We start from the raw sequence: 22279 nt of genomic DNA, 5'->3' as shown, positions 1-22279 counted from the left end.
CCATTGTGCAGCTGGCTTCGATCTGGTATTTATAAGTGCCTGTGTAAAATGAGGAATTTTTAGCTTTGGGGTATTGTTTATAACCACCCATTTTTCCTGCATTTCTTATGTTGATTGGTGGAGTATGGGAGCTTCTAGTGTCCTACTTCTTAGATATATTCTGGTGCTTTTTCTTTGCATTTTAGAAGAAAATGTCATTCACCTTTACATGTGCAATCTGGGAGTTGGATTTGTATCCATAAACATTTCCTTTGCAGCAAAAGGAAAATCATTCTAGATCTTTGGGTGTCCTGGGTCCAAACCAGGAACCCTTGGAGAGATTGTCTTCTACTGATGACTGTCTTGAGGGGATGAATCCACTCCTTGGTCCATCACATGTGGAACTTCAGGCAGGAGGGCCCACATCTTATGGCAACGGAGAGGTCAGAGTTGCCATGAGTTCCAAGAAAAACAAACATGGAGTCCAGCACACTTCCCTGCGCATTTGCAGCCTGTCCGTGCTGATCCAAAGATCCTTCCGGCCTCTGCCTCTTGCCGGTAGCAGAGATAAACACAGCGGTGAAGCAATTGCAGCATGTGGGTAATAAATCCAGACACAAAGGCTTTCTTATCTTCTCTTGCCTTTAATCATGAAGTTTAACAGCATAAAACAGGACCTGGTGAAAGCTCACCCCTCTTGCGTCCTCCCTCCGCAAAAGTGAAACCAGACTGACACTCTCGGAGTCAAACCACTCCCAAAGAGATTCTAACCACGCCTCAGGTAAGAGACGTCACCACAGAACTCCTTAACCCTGTGAGTTCTGAAACCAATAACACCCCCTCTCGTCTCGAACCCTGAGGGAAACTGTGAACCCCTATTTACAGACCACTTTGAGTTCAACTCACCTCCCATTGCCTTTTGCCTCCCACTGGCATTTATCCCAGGCAATTGTTGAATCCCTTCCACACTCCCAGAATCACACTGTGCGAAACCAACCCACGCACTGGTGACCTGAAACCTTTCCGGTGGAACCCCCTTTGTGGTCCGAGTTGACCGCCGGAGCACAACCTCGGGCGCTCCTCCTGACCCACTGGGGTCAGCAAGTGTGTCTCCCAGCACAGAGGACTCCCCCTCTGACTTGCTGCGTCTTCGGACCTCCTGCACTTGGCTAACAGGAGATGAAGGCTCGCTCTTGGGTTCCCTCTTAACCTGTGGAGAAACCCACCCCTGTGCCTGACCATCATCAGCAACCTGGTCTTCAGCAACAGGCTCCGCCTCTGACTCTCCTTCCTCCCTTTCTTCCTCCCTTTCCTCCTCCTCAGAATCGGACAAGCATTTTGAGAGAAAATCAGAACCATACCTAGGCTGTGACCAACCACCCTGCTCAAAGAACTCAGCATGCTTGCTGACCAGCAGCTTGGTCTGATCACCCTCTGGGTATGCAAACTTCCACCCATTTGTTGCAGGATCATACCCACAGAAGATCATGTCCTGACACCTTGGACCACCCTCCTTCCGTTGCGCTGTTGGTATTGGCACTGAAGCCCTGGAACCAAAAGAACGGAAGAAATGCACCTGTGGCTTTCTCTTGTGCAACAGAAAAAACGGTGTGTCCCCTACATCGTGATTGTAGGACCTGTTAAAAACAAAGCTGGCAAATTTCCAAGCCTCACTCCAAAAGCTCTGAGGCAGCCCAGAGTCACACAGCAAAACCCTGACAACTCCAGCCAGTGCTTCACTCCTGTGCTCTGCCAAGCCTCTCTCTTGAGGAGACTTTGCACCCGTCACCTGGTGACGAATTCCCTTTTCCTTGAAGAACTCCTTCAGAGCAGACCCAGTGAACTGTGACCCACGGTCGCTCCTGAACTCTTGCACCTTGGTGGAGAACTTTAGTTCCACCTCCGCAACCCAATCCTGGATCAGTTGCGCCGCCTCTCTCTGCGACCTGAGAGAAAAACACCATAAATTCTGAGAAAAATCATCTGCCATCGTTAGCAGATACCTGGCCCCACCCAGACTCTTACACTTCATTGGCCCTGTAAGGTCTGTGTGAACCAACTCAAAAGGTTTTGTGGCTACCCTCTTTACCCCGGGAAACCTGCCCCTTTGAACCTTGCTGCATGAATCATGGCTGGGAACACTAGCACACTTCGCATTTGCTTTTCCTGCATTCCCACCACCCTCCAGAGGTGTCTCCAGAACAAAGAGATTGTCCTTGCCCTCCACGTCGACAAGCAGCTTCCCCCCTCTGGAAATAGAACAGGTGTTATTTTCAAAACAAATTTTGTACCCCTGCTTCGCCAAAGCAGGTATCGATAACAGGCAACACTTCATCCCTGGTACAATGAAACACTCCAGCTCCGCCTGCAAAACAGAAACATATACATTTCCAACATTACACACTGATTTTTGTGTCCCATCAGCTAATGTAACAGTCATTCCACTTGAAACAGCCCTGCAATTCCGCAGCTCCCCAGCAGATGGCGTTATCAGGTGATGACTCGCTCCCGAATCCAACAGCCACTTCACAGCTGTGTCCCTGCTGGCATTATTTTGTAGCGTTGCCATGCCAACAAACGTCCCGCTGCCCCCTCTGTCCTTGGCAGCGTCCGAAACCGCAACATCCTGCGTTGCTCTGAAGACTGGACTTATCTCAGAGTTCCCAGACAACTCTGCAGCCGTTATCTCCCTCTGCAGCAGATGGCTGACCTTGACGCATCTAGCAGTGTCCTGTTTCCCAGGCTTCGACTTACGACGCAAACAACTCTTGGCAGCCTTTGGAAAAAGAGGCTTCTCTGTGCTTTTACAGCTCACCGCCCCCCCCCACTGCTTCCAGGGCTCCCAGGACGCTTTCCTGCACCCCCAGTGGTCGGTAAAGGGCTCCCAGCAGCTTGACTCTCTCCAAGCTCCTCACGCAGACACGTTGCATCACCTGCGCAGCTTTCAGACCTTGCAAAACTGGCAGCAACAGCAGCAGTAGCAAAAGTCCCTTTGCCCCCCTCTGGGGTCCCACAGCCTTTCCCAGCTGTGCACCGGCTTCCACGAAGGTGGTCAGTGCCCTCTGGCCTCCCCTGTTCTGATGCAGCCATCTCCCGGCCCTTGCTTCCGCCCCCAGCGTTGCACACTTCCTGTAGAGCTAGCCAAGCGACCGCAGGTTTCCTTGCATCCAGAACTATAGGCCTTATATCAGCACTTACATTGTCAGCCAAAAACGCCATCACACGCTCCTCAGCTTCACGTTGGCTTGCAACAGCCCCAGCTGACGTAGACATCGGTGTGACCAATTCCCAGAGATTGGCTCCAACTAGGGACAGCTCTGCTAAATAACTCCACTCCAGCCACGTTTGGATTGTTAACTTCTCACATGGCAGCTTAAGCTCAAAGCCATGTTCCTGGGACTGAGCCATCTCCTCCTCCCCCGGGTTAAGCTTACTCACGACTGGCATCAGCTTCCTCCGGCCTCCGGCAGATCGGCTCTCCTCCCAGCAAGCTCCTTCCAGCCTCAAAGACAGCTCCGGCTGGACCCAGCAACTTCCCTGCTGGCATCCCCCACATGTGGGACGTTCCTGCAATGCTTCAAAGCTTTGGCAAACTGCCCATAACCTATGGCAACGGAGAGGTCAGAGTTGCCATGAGTTCCAAGAAAAACAAACATGGAGTCCAGCACACTTCCCTGCGCATTTGCAGCCTGTCCGTGCTGATCCAAAGATCCTTCCGGCCTCTGCCTCTTGCCGGTAGCAGAGATAAACACAGCGGTGAAGCAATTGCAGCATGTGGGTAATAAATCCAGACACAAAGGCTTTCTTATCTTCTCTTGCCTTTAATCATGAAGTTTAACAGCATAAAACAGGACCTGGTGAAAGCTCACCCATCTTGCGTCCTCCCTCCGCAAAAGCGAAACCAGACTGACACTCTCGGAGTCAAACCACTCCCAAAGAGATTCTAACCACGCCTCAGGTAAGAGACGTCACCACAGAACTCCTTAACCCTGTGAGTTCTGAAACCAATAACACATCTCCTCCCCTGAACCCCTGCAGGGACACCTTACGCACAGAGCCTTCAGAGAATCAGGACAGACACTTTTCCAGCCGCTGTCATAACAATGCTTCTCAATGCATTGTGTGACCAGGCGGCAACCACCCCAGCCCCCAGGGGCCACCAGAAAGGAATAATGACTCGTGATAATGTGCTATGGAATTAAAATTTGGCCACAACTCTATTAAACTTTCAAATGTAGGAAGACCTTGGCTTAGGCATTGGGCGTGTATCCCTCCCAGCCCCCCAGCCAGGGGAACTGGGGCTCCTCAGGGTTAATGGAATATGGGGGTGCACTGCAAGACACACATGTACGCAGGCAGCCCACCCTATATTCCCGCACGCAGGGTAGTTCACTGACAATCTTTCAGTGTATGGCCAGTGATACCCATGTTACAGCCCCTTTAAGAGGCAACCTGGAATCGCTGCCGCAGTGGGGGGTGAGTCAGCATTTCACACACACACACACACACACATTATAGGGAAGAAAAGAATAAAGGATTCCACCCAAGGCCTTAAACCGCTAAAGTTGTGACAAGTTGCTATGGGGAGGACAAAACCTGCCAATGCAGGATCTTCCTGGTTTTTCAATAGCAACCAGTCAAAAGATCGTAGCAGTGCCCACTAAACAGGAAGGAAAGGGTTAACCTGCAAACAAGAAACATTACACAAAAGGAGGGGTGGGTGAAGCTCCTGAGCAGACTGCCTGGCTGCTGCAGGTTCCACCCCCTATTTATGCAACTGGCCTCACCTCCCAGCAGTGTAAATTGACTAACTGAGGCTGGGCATGAACCTCCAAAGAATAACACTGAGAGGCAGGCCAGACCATACAACCAGTAAGTTCCCTGCACGATTTGGCAAAGGGCACCCACAGTGTAAAGTGTGAGTGCTCATTATGGAGATAAGCATTTTTGCTCTCAAAGTGCCTTGCAAATTTGCCACAGCATTGACTTGTTCCTCCAACTATAGTTAAAATTAACCACTGTTTATCCACATGAAAACCAATGTAGCAACTGTAGCTAGCTAAAATTGGAAGCAAAACATTCCAGTCTCCACCTTATGACTGCACCCAAAGAAGAGAGTGGAGGGGGGGGCGGGTTAATGAGAGCAAGACTTGCTCACATGACACTAAACCATAAGTTGAATGCTACTTCTGAACCAGGCTACCAAATCAGACATCTGAGCTACAGCAAAAGCTTCATGTACAGTAGATGTGCCTGCATATACTTTGCAGAACTCTGGGGTTGGGTGAGATAATAATTTCACGAAATCCTCAGATCCTGAATGAAACACTTCTGATTGCAAAAAATTACTACTAATTCTTTAAAGCACCATCAGATATGCATATTTAACTAACAAGAGGTAAATGAATAATTTATCCAAGATAGGATGGAAAGGAAGACATTAAATTGTTATCTATAGACCCATTTTGCACTCAGAAAAGCTATTATGAATTCTCTGGAGTTTTGTTCTGTGCTACATGTCTTCAGTGTTCTGGAGTCGTTACAAATGTGTTCCGATTTTTAAAGACTGCGCACTTTTGACATGTAGCAGTAGCTGAACAAATATTCTATTAAGAGCTTTTTGGAAAGAGATTTCTTTGAAATGCTCTTTTTAAATTGCTATTCCGCACAAGTAATTCATGTTGTAGGAACTGTGTGGTGCCATTTAATGAAATTAGAAGGACTTTAAAAACAACATGTTATTTCTGTTGAAATTAAGGGAATGAACATTTCTTAAAAAGGAAAGAAAAACATTTTTATGTGCACTAATGCTTCCATTTCATTGACTGAAAAAGTACAAGTAAATAAAAAAACAGGGGAAGCTAAGAAGAAAGGGACCAGCAGAATTTCCTGTGTTGGCCAAAATGTAAGTTGTGATTGTGCTGCAGCAGCAAAAGCGTGATAGACGCAGAACACATTTCATTTGTCCAACAAAGGGTAAAGGATGCCTCAGAAGCATATGAAATGGTATCCTGCACTTTCTGCTATAGTAGCTACTTCAGAAGTACTAGGCTAGAACGCTTAACCTGAGCCATGTTACCATTCATAATATATGGAGTATGGGTAGAAAATGATAATTACTATCAAACTTTAAATTCTATATTTTTTCCACTTTCCATGGCTGATGCATACCCATCATGCATACTTTAGTAATCACTGCTCTAAAATATTCTGGGCCTGGGGGGGACATTACAAATTGTAATGAGCACCTTAAAGTACCCCAAAAAGAGAAAGAAAACTGGACATGCTCCAGAATCACTCCTTCTGGGTCTCCTCTTCCCCTGTATGGGGAAGGGAACCACAAAACACAACCAGCTGAACAACCCTCCCAACATTCGATTTATTTTTTACAAAGAAAAGGGGGGCAGGAGCAGGACTTGGCAGGCACCAAAGAAAATAATGGTGACCATGAGTGGCATGTTAGGGATCCCCCCAGACATGCTTCCTGGGAGTCAATCTATTTGAACTCAATGGGGTTTTGTTCTAGGAAGATTACAGGATTTAGGATTACATGGTAAATATGGTTACTACATTTAGTACTACACGAGGATATTTTTGTATATGGTGTAGCAAAATTAGAAGTTACTTGATGTGTGTGATTTCACAAAGTTTTCCATTTTTGAGGTCAGACCTTCTTTTCCTATAAAAAATGATAATAATAGTATTTTGCTGTAACGTATTGGTTGAATAGCCATTGATGACAGTGCCCATTATTCCAGCATGAATAATGCATTATAGACATGCATTGTATTATAGATATCAATTTCTTCATTAGAAATTACGTGTTCATATTTCACTTGTCTGTATCATGTACCTTTCTGTTTAAAAGAAAGTCATCACAAATCATTCATCGAGAAGGATACTAATATTAATAGTTGATTTGGGTCAATTGAGTTCAAAAGACAGTTAATACATTTATTTACAGTTCAATCATATGTATGTTTATTTGGAAGTCAGCCTCGCTGAGTTCTTTGATGCATACTCCCAAGCAAAAGTGCCCTTTTGAACACAGAAAGGGGCACTTTAAACAGAGGATGGAGTACAGCACTTGAAGTAATGATTCTTACAACATAGATATATCTTGACCCAAAAATAAATCAAGAGGGGTTGTGTTTCTTTCAACTTTTCTTACTGGGCAATGGAAGCCCATCTCAGATATTTTTCAGCCCTGTTACTACATTCCCTCATAGGCTAGTCCAGGCATAGGCAAACTCGGCCCTCCAGATGTTTGGGGACTACAATTCCCATCATCCCTGACCATTGGTCCTGTTAGCTAGGGATGATGGGAGTTGTAGTCCTAAAAACATCTAGAGGGCCGAGTTTGTCTATGCCTGCCTTAGACATTTAGGGTATCTAGAAACTTAGCATTACTTCACTTAGTTTTCATCTATGCTACACATCCCTTGCAAGGTGTCCAGTCTGATTTGTAGATTTTTATTATTCTTGTATTCTATTAAAGTTACCATTCCGTATATATCTTAATATTCGTAAAAAAATAATATTATTTTAAAAGCAGTGTGATAAGCAGCATCTGTTCATCCTTTAGCATTAGCTCAGACAGTGCCAGTAGACTGGGCTTTTTTCCTTGGATTTCTTTCATATTCTAAGGGAAGATTGCTGCAACTCTGCACCAATGTACCATACTTTTTGCTCTATAAGACTTTTTCCCTCCTAAAAAGTAAGGGGAAATGTGTGTGCGTCTTATGGAGCAAATGCAGGCTGCGCAGCTATCTCAGAAGCCAGAACAGCAAGAGGGACCGCTGATTTCACTGCGTGGTGATCCCTCTTGCTGTTCTGGCTTCTGGGATTCAGAATATTTTTTTTCTTGTTTTCCTCCTCCAAAAACTAGGTGCGTCTTGTGGTCTGGTGCGTCTTATAGAGTGAAAAATACGGTAAGCTAAAAGGTAAAGGACATTTAAATTTGACTATGGTGGTGTTCATCTCTGCTTTCAGACCAAGACAGCTGGAGTTTGTCCACGGACAGCTTTTCGGGTCATATGGCCAGCATGACTAAACTACTTCTGGTGCATGGAACCCCCCTTAACTCCCTGCCACAGCGGTACCTATTCATCTACTCATGCTGGTATGAACTGTGAGGTTGGCAGAAGCTGGAACAAAGCAACAGGAGCTTACCCCATCACATTGATTCAAAACTGCCAACCTTACGACCAGCAAACCCAAGAGGCTTGGTGGTTTAGACCACAGCACCACCTGAGTCCCTCAGGCTGAATACTACAGAACTCACAGGAGCTTCCTTCTGAGAAATCGGGTCCTCCCTTAAAGAGGGCATGTGTTGCGGTGAGACCTGGCAACCAAACCCTGTGTTGTGGGTGGGTTGATTGATTAGCCACAACACCCGATTGGTAGGTCCCTTGATGCTGGATTTAATCAGGCCAATGGGACGCAGGCTAAATGGATTAAGGGACTAATATGTATCTATGCACGTGACACAGAGCTTCCTCTTTCGGTGCATGCATTGGAACACCCGCCCACCTCTCCCTATGTTTAGGGCTGTGCACTTGACCTTGCTATGCCGTTGTGTGTCGTCTGTCATTGGGACAGGGGCACAGCAGGAATTTTTCCCACTTGGCTGATTGGCTGTTGCCGTTTGGGTTTCGCCTGCCGCGTAGCAAATCATCACAACTTGTAAGGTTGCAGATAGGCTCTGGTTCGGGTGATAGGAATGGGAGAACGCTCTCGCCATCCCTATGTGAAGGGTATTCCATTAAAGGAACCCAGGGACTCAATGGTTTGGTCAACCCCTGAGAGGGGGTTGTGCCCGTGCCTGAGTCCAGGGGGACATTTGGGTGGCAGAGATAGCCTGTTCCAGCTTTCCGCTTATCCAGGTGTTCACCCTAGGCTGACCTATGCTGGTGCCCTGGGTCAGCGCTACCTGCATAGCAGGGAGCTAGTCGAACCAGAGCCTATGCAACCACTCACTTGCTGTAATCAATAAAGTTGTGGCCTAAATTCTGCCAAAAACCAAACCTAAATTTGGGTCTTGTCTGAATTTTTTTTAAGGGGGAGGTTTAAAGGTCTGAACACGGAAAGCATGGCTGGGAACAAAGTGTAAGGCAAACCGGAAGAAGTATTGTAAAATAAATGAAATATACTAAGTGCAAAGGAATTACTTTTTAAAGAGGATTTTAATCTCATTTCACCAAATGCTAATGACTGGTTATGTATTTGCTTATTTGGCAAAAGTATGACTCACTCACTCCAAAATGAAAGACGGAACAGCTGGCATTGCTTGGCACCCAAAATGGATTCCTGGAAATAAGTGGGGCCCATTTTGTAGCATCCATTTTCTTTTAATTAACTCATGTAAAATGGTTTCAAAGGAACAGGGAAATAAAGCAGGGGGGGATTGTGCCTAAGATTCTCCATGGAATGGTGAATCAGGTCAAACAGACTAAATAAGATGGGTGGGCTGTTTACTTATTTCCTTTTATAGATGAAATTTCGTTCTCCAGACCCTTAAAAAGTTCCCCAAAATCTATCATAATTATCACCTCAAGGGTGGGAATTCTATGCTCACTTACACGTTGTTATTTTTTAAAAGACAAAGTATGGTGCAAGTGGTTGTGACAGACATTTGCTGAAATCTGAAGCATTTTGCCCCCAATATCAGCTCAGCCATTTCCATATTTAGGACCTGAACATATTATTTAGGTTAACATAGAGTGTACCAAGAGTTACTGTAGCACTTTTAATATAACATATTTTCTTCCTTTTGATTTTATGTCAATCTTTATGCTCTTAAAATTTTGTAAGTCGCTTCAAGAGACCTTATACAGCAAATAACTAACAAACTGATTAAACAACAACCAACAGTACAATCCTATACTTGTGTACTTCTAAACCTGATTGAGTTCTTCAATGGGGCATACTCTCAAGTAAGTGTTTATAACTGCAGGTAATGGAAATGCTCAGCGTATATAGTATAGTATAGAATAAATAAGCACATTCTCTTTGAAAGTGGGATAAACAGGTTATAATTAGTTCAAAATGTGCAAAATAGGGTTTGCGGCTGGCAGCAGGAACAATTCAAGCAAATATTACTTTAATCTGTCTTTTGAATTCTAAAGCAATTGAGGCATATACAATAGGAGAGCAGCCCACAGGGAAGATTATTATAGAACCTAGAAAGGTATTTTCATTCTGTTAGCTCGACCTTGTTTGCAATTATCAACGTAGCCTATCATTTACTAAGTGGTTAGTTGTGCGTATGGGACCTTTTTCTTGCACTATAATTACAATGTGTAGCGTAAGTATAATTGTGAGGACTGGTTGATAGAAATGGGTAGTTAACTGTCATTAAAAAGCTTCCTTAATGTATTAATTTGCTAATAAATATTTGTCAAATCTGTCTTTGGATGAGTTTTCTGAAATTATATATAAAACCTGGCACCATGGCAGTGTTGTGCAGATGACGGAAATGAAGAGGGTTTTACCAGTCTCTGTGAGTTGATCAAGGCTTCCGCACTTAACTTTTTGGCAAAGTACAGATTACTTACAAAGGGACATATACAATAAAATTTTGTTAGTCCATAGGGTAGCTCTGCAGATGTTTTGGACTACAACTCTAATAAGCTCCAGCTAGATGGGTAATGGTAAGGTAAGGAATGATAGTCTAGAAAGGTAGTCCAGAACATCTAGATGCCACCAGGTTTGAGAAGGCTGACACCAGCTCTGTACAGAAGACTCACTCAGCATATGAAGGTTGGATATGGGCTACTGAGTACAACCCTGTTCCCTCTCTATGAGTTGGTTATCTCAATATCTGTCTCTCACATGTCATACGAATACACTTTTTAAAAAGCAACCTATTTTACAAAAAGAATGCAAACCAGGGAGGTTGTTTTTGGCCTTTCTCCTGCCTGATTTTTGGTAGTATATTATTAGTGCAACTCAATGGGAAAAATCCTAGAGGAGAGTGACAAAATCAATATAGAGTTAAAGTGTATTTAGATTCTGTGCTATTTTCAGGCCATTTTCAGTACTCTTAAAAATGACATCTGGATGAGTTTTTAACACCCTAAAGCATATTATACATGGATATGTAGTGGAGCACTTTCCATTTTTATATATAGTCATAAATGTGTTCTTACAAAATGGCAAAGTGGCATGCATAGTTATCAGTATTAGTGATTCACCCTTTTATGGTGGGTTTTAGAGTTTTACACACAAGCAACTAAACTCTGATGTCAAAAAATCATGTACCTTAACTATACGAGAGAAAATTGACCAAGGAACCTATATGTTATGCACTGAAGTTCTCACCCTGGGCTAGGAGGGGATACTGTTGATAGTTTTCACTCAGGTCCAGATATGCAAATAAGGGATTGAAAGTGACGTTCAGTGATCGGATAGTTACAGAACGTTGTTACAGTTGCATTGTACTGGAATTCTATATAAGCAGGCTGGCTGAACCCTTCAGTTCAGTTCTGTTCTGGCCTGTGAATAAACAAGAGCTGTTTGAAGCATCGCTGTGTCGTCTGATATGTTCACCCACAACTTAACACTATACATGCTTTGCAGTGCTTGAATGACCAATAATTAATGCCTACTTGTTCTTAGATTAAGTCAATATGAGTGTGTGTGCTTGCTTTCATTATATAACAATGGAATGTTTACAATAGTTTGTAAGAATTATCAGGACAAAACTGGGCATTCTCTTTTGTTCTAAGGTGCAATCATCCACACTGATATCATTCTTGTATAATTTGTTCTACAATTGCTTCCACAGCTCAACAATATTTATGAAGCCTTTTGTTTCTTTTACTATTTGGGTAATTTCTGAAAAATGTGTTGCAAGATAGAATGTTACACATTTTTGTTTCTCGCCATGTAAGTATAACAAAATATTTCCAGAAGGTATGGAGCACAAGAGAGGTCAGCTAGAACCATATTTAGAATTTCATTTTGTACAGCATTCTGCGAAACTCAACTTCTTAAGTCAACAGGTCTATCTGATGAAGCCATAGTTTTATGTAAGGAAAACAAATATCAAAGCCCCACAGTTAGAAGAACCAAACTACACATTCCACACAGTCACATATTATCACCACCACCCCACCACAAATTATCCATTACAAAAGGCAGCCATAGAGGCTAAAAACTGAAATGAAAAGCTATCATTTTAAAAGGGGGAATAGGATGGTCTTAAAAGCTAGAATTACAACTTAAGTGTTTCACTAGTAAGTTACATTGGAGTAGGGTTGTGTTGAAATGAAGAAGCTTCAAAAGGATTGTGGGGTGTATAAAGTCTCATTTTTTAAAAAGTATACATTTTTACGCCCGGACACTTTAAAACAGGTTTTAAAACTCCCATTTGCATGCTCACAACAGCATACGGATCTTTGAAGACAAGCTTCCAGCTTTGCAGCACTTCTGGATATGATGCCATGTAATGCCTGCCAAGCTAAATACTTTCTTTAAAGAGCCCTCTGCTGCTACAAGTTGGATCCTCCTAACAGAGGGTCCATGTTGTGCTCGGCCCTGAAACTCTTCCCTAACCAGCTTGTGGGTGGGGCTTGCCCCGCTCCAAGCCGGTGGTGCACAGTTATGCCAATGGACTTTAGCCAATCAGCAGCGTGGCAAGATTGGGGGTTGGGGGTATCTATTTGGCAGCGCGACATAGGGACCTCCTTTTGCTTCGCACTGCCAAACACCCACCCACCCACCTGTTAATTAGGTCATGTTTGGCCTTCCTTTGGACTTCGGTTGGTCGCCTCTTTTGGAATGGGGGCCAGGTAGGAATTTTTCCCAATGTGGCAGATTGGCTGTGGCCACTTGGTTTTTGCCTACCTCTTAGCAATCATCACAACTTTGTAAGGTTTGGTGGTCAGGCATTGGTTTAGGGAAATGTGGGGAGGGGAGGTGCGGCCATCACCAGCCCCTCCAATGAATAGGGTATTCTGTTAAAGGAATCTGGGGGTCTGGATCTCGTCCGAAGCCCGAAGAGGGGCTAGGGCCATGCCAGGACCCCTGGGAACTCCAGGGGTGAGCACCAGTAACTATACACTGACGGAGATCCCTCTGCTGGTTGTTTACCCTTACCGGCTTCCTACAGGGTGGGGCAGGAGCCAGATATAGTTTGATACCAATGCCTAAGCCAATACCAGTCACATTTGTGTATTTTAATAAAGTTGTGGCCAAAATTTGCCCATTAACATTTAAACTAAATTCTGTCTCCACTGTGTCTTTATTTCCATTCAGGATGGGTTTTGGGGCTCTAAGCACAAGTGCTAACAGGGTGTTAAAAGCCTATTTTGTGGGTGGGTGTGGTGGTGGAAAGGAATCCCTTGGCCACCTCATTGCAATCATTAGGTAAGCACACCCCAACCCCTTTAAAATCCACGCACATTATCCAGAGTGAATGTCTTTCCCAGAGAGTGAATAGATTGGAGGGGGGGGCAGGGATCAGAGTTTGGCACAACACTTCTTCTGGATGTGAATCTAGCCTGATTTTAAAGATGGAACCATTTAACCCCCCCCCCAAAAAAGGGCAAATCACTTGTTATAGTCTCATTTGCTTCTTCCTTTATAACAGAGTTTGTCAAGCTGCACTGCTAAGACAGGTAATTACATGAGAAAGTAGCTGAGAACTTGGTAAACACCGAAGTGCATAAATGTCACTTCAAATTAAGCATTGCTTCATTAAGATACTCCTTGTTTTGTCAAGCACTGCTTCTAACCGAGGATGAACTAATCATTTCTCTCATTTTCTTATGGTCAAGTATTTTGCAGGGTGGCCAGCGGGGGTGGGGCGGCAGATGAATATTTGCAGCAGACCTGCAGCTGCTCCAGAACATCCAGCTGTTATGCATTTGCTATTCTGCCAGACCATCATATCTGTATTCGTGACTCCATTCAGACTGCAAAACATCTCAAAGAAAATTGCCAGATTTCAGCATAAAGGAGATATTATAGTGAATCCAATTAATATTCTTTGCCAGTTGTTCTATGTTAATGGCAGACATTCAGTAAGACTGGACTGCTGTAAACTGCTTCCTAAATGGCACTCCCCATGTTGACCTATCTCTTCCTTGCCAGAAGCAACCAGTGAGGTGAAGTGGGGCAGGGAAAGTAACACTAAGAATGTTGCTTTTAGCACCACTCCCCTAGTACACATCACATGTAGTTCTGGCCTAAGTGTAGACTGTTATCAGCAATTATAAGACAGGGATGAGGAACCAGTGGTCCGCTAGATGTCATTGAGCTCCAACTCCCATCAACTCCAACCTGAATTGGTATTGATCAGGGACAATGAAAGTCCTAAAACACCTGGAGGGCCACAGATTTGTCATCCATATTATAAAAGTCCATAGGTCAATATATCAGAAAGATCTATCTACTCATAAATTTCATGACCATTTGTTACATAACCAATAATAATTTCCATAATTTAACAATAAAGGACACATCCCATATTGAAGTTGGTAAATGTCCCAAACCAGCAAAATGATAAAAATATTTCTAGTCTTCTTTAGACAGTCTGTAGATGTGCTAACTAAACACTCAAGAGTAGGCTGTGGAGACAAGTGTGTAGGCTCTGACCTTCCCATTACTATCATTTTCACGATGCTCCATTTGTTGGAGGTCAAGGAACTGAAGTTTTGAGGCTCTGGAAGCCATGGAGGAACCCAGTGTGTTTTAAAACCCCAATTTTCTGAACTTTTATTCCCCCCCCCCCAATGGTCAAAAATGAGAATGCCAAAATTCTTATTCTACTGAGAACATTGCTACAGATCAGTTTATAGTCATTAAGAGGGTTTTTTAAAAAAAAAAAAATACAAATATGGAAATTTAGTGATATGAATTTAAGATGAGTAAAAGGAGAAAATGAAAAGAACAGACATTGACATATAGTGCAGAAATAGCATTTGCCATAATTAGCATCAAACAAATGAAAAAAGGTGGAAAGGAGCACATGAGAGGAAAGAATGAGAGATCACAGTGTATTCCTGATTTTCTAGTCAATGTTTTGAGATCAGGCAGCATTATGTCTTCAAGGCAGAATGAGAAAAGATCAAATGATGGTCCTCACATGATTTACATTCTAGGTATTCTTATGTTTTGAATTAAAATGTTAAGATACAGTTGACTTTGTAAGTTTTCATGGCGGGGATGGTGTGTTTGTGTGCAGTCAGAAGTTCAGTCAAGGCAAATAAGCTTACCAAAGCAAATGTGAGTGTAGCAGAGTTTGTTTTACTCAGTAAACACAAACTATATACAAACTACAGTATACACAGTTGCTTCAGAAAGTCTTTCTGAGCCCAGAGAGAGCTTTCAGAGTCCTTCATTCAACAAAGTTCTCAGCAAGTGTGTAGTACAAAGTTGCCAGAGTCCTACAAAGTCCACATTTCTATGAGTCTATGGTCTTCAGTTTTTTCAATTTGTTTCCAGTTCTGTCTCCACAATCGGTCCTACACAGAAAGCTGTAACATGAGCTTCTTACCAAGGCTGCACTACAACAGAGATCAGGACATCATGTGCACTCTGTACCTTAGAAATAAATCATTCCAACTGACTTATGGAGAATTAACTCATTCCTTCACAGGGGTGGGGCTACAAGTCACATCATCCCTGGCCATTGGCCATTTTGTAGGCTTCTAGTATAATTCCTCATACTCATAAAGACCATTGGAATTAGGTTATCCCTTTCTCACCTTACATGCTTCATCAAAGTAAATGAGGTCTATAAATTTTGATGCCTGTTTAATTATACCTAGCAAGAAAATAGACATGCAAACTTTTGACCTTTTCTGCTTGATCTTTTATATTTTGGAGGTTTTTGGCTGGACAATTGTGCTGTATCTGCTCTTCTGTAAGGTTGTAAACTGCAAGTAGAGTGGAAGGGCAGGGCAATCAAAGTATGGAATACTGAAAAGGTTGAAGCCATAAAGCACCTAATACTAAATTTTGATATATTTTTATTTAATACAAGACAAAGGTTTGTAATGGAAATGGGATCATCCCTTTGGAATGTCTGTATTTATCACTGGAAAATAGTGGGAAACTCAACAACGCTTCAATCCTTCAAGATTTTGTAGATTTCTTCCAGTCTTTGGAAGAAGAAGAAAAAGCAAAAACAGAAACTAATTAGCTCCCCCTAATCCCCTTCTTTGCATAACAGTTCTGGAGAATACTGTGGGTGGAATGTAACATCACACTAAGGCAATGTTTCCACCAGTGCAATCATTTCTGCTTGCTGGATGGAGTTATCTCCCCTCTCCTGCCCCCCCCCCACTGTTCTCCTGACCCACATAGTTTTTGGGGGAATGCAGGAGGTGGGGACACTGGTGGAGAAATGGGGGGGAGTGCACCACCCCCGGCACCATTGGGGAGTGGGGTTCCATCATGGCCGCCGCCCCCTGGACACATGCCGTGCACCCCCCCACCATGCCGGGCATCACGCCCCCAGGACACATGCCACGCCCCCAAGTGACAATGCCAGTCTCCCTGGAACATCCTCTCTCTTCCTAGTAGGCAACTCACTACCAGGCAGCTAGTATCCCACCTCTGCCCCACCCAGAAAGCATCTTCTGAAGTCATATTTTCCATTGCAAGCTCTTCAGAGAAATATTAGGGCATAATACAAATAGGTAGGGAAAGGTGAAGACGACTTGTGCCTTGTTTTTAACCATTTCCTTGCCATTTCTATGGGTGTAACTATTATCCTCTTTAGCCAATATTTTGTAGGTGTATGACACAACTTTGAGTTATTTTTCTCTTCCCCCCCTTTCCCACCCCACCATGTCTGCTAAAATCTCAGGAGTAGCAGCCTGTTTTCCTATCAGCTGGACTTTCTTTCCTTCAGCAATTGGCAGAGGCAGGCAGTTTCAGTGTGAGCTGTCATTTGATTATTTTCCTTCCCTACCTCCTGCTCTGATTCCTGTTCTTCTTTACTGGCTTGGAACAAGCCCTCACTGTATTGAATTTTCCTTACAGACCAACATGTTGCCAAGGCAGAGAAGAAAATGCTTCCTTCCCCATCCCCCGCCCCTTCTTCCCTTGGGTGAGTAAATGGCTAGTATTTGACCAGCGCAGCTGTATTTTACACAGTGTTATTGTTGTCATACTGTTATTTTTAGCGTAGTTCTAGTTACATTTTTAAAGCCTCCATCCCTGTTTCTTTGGCCTATGGTGCTGTGTAAGCATCTCTGGCATCATTAACTGCTAAAGAGCTGACAATGGCTGAAGCTGCTTTTGTATAAACAAGTGCAGCAATTTTTCCTTTCTTTCAGACAGATTCCTTAAGGCCATATGTTACGATATCATTGATCTGACCTCAATATTGTCAAATTTCACAAAATCAGGGCTGTTAAGCCTGCAACTTTAAGCAGATGTAACACACAGCAGGATGCTCCATCAAAATTACACATTTGGACCCTTATTGCTTCCTAACGGATGGAACAGTTTCCAATTATTATTTTTCCCCCACGGTACCTTAGCACTGAGGCATGAATCCTCTGAATGGGTAAAGGGATGTTTTCATGGCATTTCCAGATGATACAAAAAGGCCCCCCAGGAATTTATTTTTAGGGGTGAAATAACAGTAGCCCAGATCCAGATTTAGTGTACAATTTACCTGTGTGAGCTGTTATTTTATTCCCTCTCTCTTTCTCTCACTCACGCATACACACACACAAACCATGCTGTTAACCTCACAGTGAACTAAGGTTTTAAACTCTGGTTAAACATGTGGTTGGAAAGACCACATGCTTCATTAGGGTTTTAAATAATAATAAAATGTAAGGCTGTGCTAGGGCTCCAGATCAGGTTGAGTTGGGTGCTGTAAACAGCAGTAGTGTGGACAATGTGTCCATGCACATCCAGCTCTACATGCATAGACCCCTATCTAAACATGATGTTTGCATACTGGGGACACCAGATAGATGGCCAGCACCATCTCAGTTGCACAGAGAAGTACATAGAAATGGTCCGAATGAAAATATATGGGCCAGGCTTGTTTGTCATGGGAATGGAACTGAAGTCCATACCATTCCATTTCTGTGCATCCCATTTTAAATGTGCATTTAAAAACACTAGATGGTCTGGGTTGTGAGTGCATATGAGGGTGGTCTCAGGTTTGCCTGCCTTCTTTTCTTGTTTTTCTTTTTAAAAAATAATTTCAGCATCATAACAGTGGCTAACTAGTGTGAACCTTTGCATCACATGTAATGAAATCAATGCAGCAAGACATCCTGGGAGTGAGAAGTCTTGATGATGTAAAATGACACAGACAAAATCCATAAGGCTGTGGAGATCGAGCAGTATGCTGATTCTAGAGTGCATCTGTGGACTGATCCCTGAAGGTCAGATCATATGTGTCTGCTTCAGAATTATTGCTCAATTAATGTGTCTGCTATACTTACTTTTAATGAGTCAGGTATAGGAAAAGATTTGCTCATTTTCAAAATGATACAAGCTTTGTGGTCTTCTACATTTCTTCTATAGCTCTGATGTTAATCTTAGCGGGAGTAAAAAAGTTGCAATTACAAGCACATTGGGAATTCCTGGAAAAGAACTTTTCTGAACATGTTCCACGTGTGGTTGTCAATGCCACTCCCAATCTCAACTGAAGCTGAAGACCACCTATGTCTATTGCCATCCCTATATATCCCCTTCATTCATATGTTCAGTTAATTTCCTTCTTCAAATCCAGATCTTTTTATTTCTGATTCCATCGTTTTTATTTCTATTGCTTTTTTATATTTAATGTGGACTAAAAGGGTTCTTTTTTCCATTTTACACAGTTCTACTCTGATTTTGTCTTACAATAATCATAATTGTACAACAGTAATAATAATGTAAATATCAATATTTATAAGCATATGACAATTTTCTATAGTTAATAACAATGCTTTGATTCAGAGAATAATTATAATTAAATTATAGGGTGTCTAGTTCACATTGATTTCTGGAAACACATTGATTAGCTATGCTTCAATGCCCTCTCACTGCCCGTAATGAATATAATGCAACCTATAATTTAATGACAAGGAATTATCTAACATAAACATGGAACTCAGATTCTTTTCAATCAAAACAGTTGTTTTTCTGTGCATGTGTGACTTTCTCCACATAATCTATAATTTTTGCCACCTGCCCCAAATCAGCAAATATTTCATGCTGTCTAGATGTGTTAATTTTTATTAAATAAAATAAAGCTTATTCTTAGATCTATTTTTTTCTAATTACTACCTTCTAGCACAAAAAGGGTTTTGTTTAGTACAGTTGTCACTGTGGTGACTCTTTAAAAGAAATATTTCTAGTTCTGCCTGGTAATTTTAAAAAATTGGAATAACATTTGCTAGGTTGTTTACCATCCTGAAATTGTACTAAGGAGTAGACTAATTGAGTGACACATGGCCAAAATATCTGGGGAATTACCAACACAAAGTCTGGTCACATCGCATTATGCCCAGGATCCAAAGTGTTTCCAGGAAAGTTCAAGGTGTAATGTTGCTGGTTTCCTGACAGATTGTGCCACATAAAATGCCATTCCAGAGGGTCACCAAATGTTTAGCATCAGCTTCTGGGTGGCAGAGTGGACTCTGGTACAAAGGCCCGAGCTAAAGCTCAGTTTGAGAAAAAACTGGATTCATATCCCAATGGAACTCAAAGCACTGTTTTGCTGAACCAGTGCAGGTTATATTGGTCATTCCGTGTTTAACCTACACCCCGGTCAAAGACATATCCACCAGTGATACTTCTTACTGAGAATGGTTCTAGGTTACTTGTTTTTTTCAAGTAAAGGGATCTTAAGCAGCTTGGCTGGAAATTGATTACTAATACCACTGTTGTCAATCAGCATACATAGCACTAGACTGAACATTGTTCCATCTTGATACATTTAGCAGCTACTTTCGTGTTCTTTCCTTCTGTACCTTCCTTAATAATTGCTCCTGTAATATTTTTCTTTTTCATAAACTGAATATTATCTACATTACAAATGTGGACTCCTATACTGTATGTCTGACAACATAATGCTATGCTATGCTATGCTATGATCACTGATACTTATAGATATGTTACAAAAGAAGGAATTATCATGGTACTTACCATATTTTTCGCTACATAAGGCACACCTGACCATAAGGCGCAACTAGTTTTTAGAGGGGGAAATCAAGAAAAAAATATTATCCCCCCCAGCCCCAAAGAGCAGCGGACAGGCTACGCACAGCCCATCCACTTCTCCCAGAGCTTCTCGGGGCTGCCGGGGGAAGCCCGGGTCCCCCCCCGCCCCAAAGAGCAAAGAAGCCAAGACAGCCAGCGGGATCCATCCCGCTGGCTGCCTTGGCTTCTGCCATAGCCACGCACAGCCTCTCCCGGCCGGAGAGGCTGCGCGCTGCTAAAGAGGAAGCCAGGTAATCAATGTATACATAATGTATGTTTAATTTGTAGGCTCTGAATGACTAGACTTGAAGGGGAAGAGACCTGGCAAAATACATTATATAGGCCCAACACTGTTAGGTGTGCTTAAGGCCACTGAAATCAATTGTCTTAAGTGTATGTAACTTTGCTGATAGTAATCTGGGATCTAAAATTTCCAGTGCCTAACTCTGTGTTGGATTTCACCGATAGTATTGTAGGCTCTAAAATTTAGAGTTGTTTCTGTAATAACAGTTTGTCCTCTCAAAGAGCCTGATGTGAGCTTGGATTCTCTCAATGGATTCTTTTCAGAACCGGTAATTTGCAATACAGGGCTATTTCTAGCTATTCTGATTAGCAATAACTCCTCTCTAGTTAAAATGATGTTCACCATCCCTTTTAAGTTCCACGACAGATCCATTTAGCTTGTGACATTCTAACATTAGTTTCTTTGCCAACAGCACTATAACTCCTTTTCATTGCCTATTAGAGAAGAGAATTACGCCAAGCCATGGCCAAAGATCACATAAGAAACAAGAAAGTACACTTTCTACATGATTAGCTCCGTGTGCCTTAGGAGAGTGAGACAAATGAAGAGGAGATCATTTAGGGGAAACTTCTGTTAATGCTTACCATGTTCCCAATTCAGCTGTAATCAGTCTGACTGGCTGTGTAAGGAGGAGGAATCTACCATTCAGATGACTGGTAGAACAGCACAGGGCACAGTTAAATTGCTAGCATGGCTATGCTGTGGCAGGATTCTGATCTACTCAATGGAGTTACACCTTTACAGCAAATGCATACATATGCAACTGTATGTCCAGATAACACAGGCTTGGTGTGTTACAGAAATAGGGAAAAATAGACCCCAAATTTGGGTCTACCACAGTTCTCACAGCAATCTAATTCAACTGGAATGTTTACTTACATTGCTAATAGTTCTGTAAAAACCACAGCACAGCATGGCTGTTCGAATCAAATTTGTCTGTCTTCTGCTTTTTCTCATAAAGAAATTAAGAGATTTTGAGTGAAATGTTGCTAGTCCCCTTTCCAGATTCCCAATTTCCTTTTCTCTGAAGGAAAATTTGTACATAATGACTTCACGATACAGGAGTTCACAATGTGAGATTTCCCCCTTTTTATGTAGCCATGCATTTATTTACGCAAATTTGGGCTACAGCGTAGAGGCTTAATTGCTCTGCAACCTCTCTAAAATGTGAATGAATTGCTTATTATATCATTAGTCTTTCACACCTTTGAAAGAAGGTCTGGGTGGCAAACTTTAATGGTGGCTTTCAAAAGCCACAGAGTTCCAGGATGTATACAGAGGTCAATACTTGTGTTTTGCCACATGCACAAAGTCTATTCATCCACCATCTCAATCACTGTGGTCTGTACGTGGTTTAATAGCTACATTGTTTTGCCATGCTCATAATTTCCCCCTACTTTGATTAGCAGTGTTTGCGGTTGGAAATTGAATAGCTTATATTCTATTTTGCTGTGCAATTATTTATAAACACTTTATTACATCTCTTTTAGGGACTTGATGCAGGGGAAGAGTCATACCAAAAGATATGTTCAGGGTTGGGGGAGTTTCTTCAGAATGCAGGGCAGTGGACAAGAATCAATGGCATTCAAAGATTCTAATATTGACACACTTCAATTGTTGTTGTTATTATTAATATGACTACAACTATTTATTAAGTGTTAGTTGTTTTATCTTGCCCAAGGCAACCCAAAGTGACTCTAAGGTAAAGGGTAAAGGGACCCCTGACCATTAGGTCCAATCGTGACCGACTCTGGGGTTGCGGCGCTCATCTCGCTTTATTGGCCAAGGGAGCTGGTGTACATTTTCTGGGTCATGTGGCCAGCATGACTA

The 22279-nt window shown here is 42.6% G+C and overlaps 1 long non-coding RNA gene across 1 annotated transcript in view; it reads left to right on the top strand.

The window, feature by feature from the left end:
* The window catches only part of LOC308590076, a 59382-nt gene extending 37327 nt beyond the window's left edge, over positions 1-22055 (top strand). Inside the window, exons 3-4 of the long non-coding RNA XR_014009681.1 lie at positions 16975-17041; positions 21940-22055. This is a non-coding gene — a long non-coding RNA (uncharacterized lncRNA). The remainder of the gene's footprint in view (positions 1-16974; positions 17042-21939) is intronic.
* The last annotated feature ends 224 nt before the right edge of the window (positions 22056-22279 follow it).

Source organism: Podarcis bocagei (assembly GCF_964188305.1).
Source record: "Podarcis bocagei genome assembly, chromosome: 6".
NCBI lineage: Eukaryota > Metazoa > Chordata > Lepidosauria > Squamata > Lacertidae > Podarcis > Podarcis bocagei.
The sequence above is the reverse complement of the archived record's forward strand: the minus strand, read 5'-3'. Positions and strand labels throughout refer to the sequence as shown.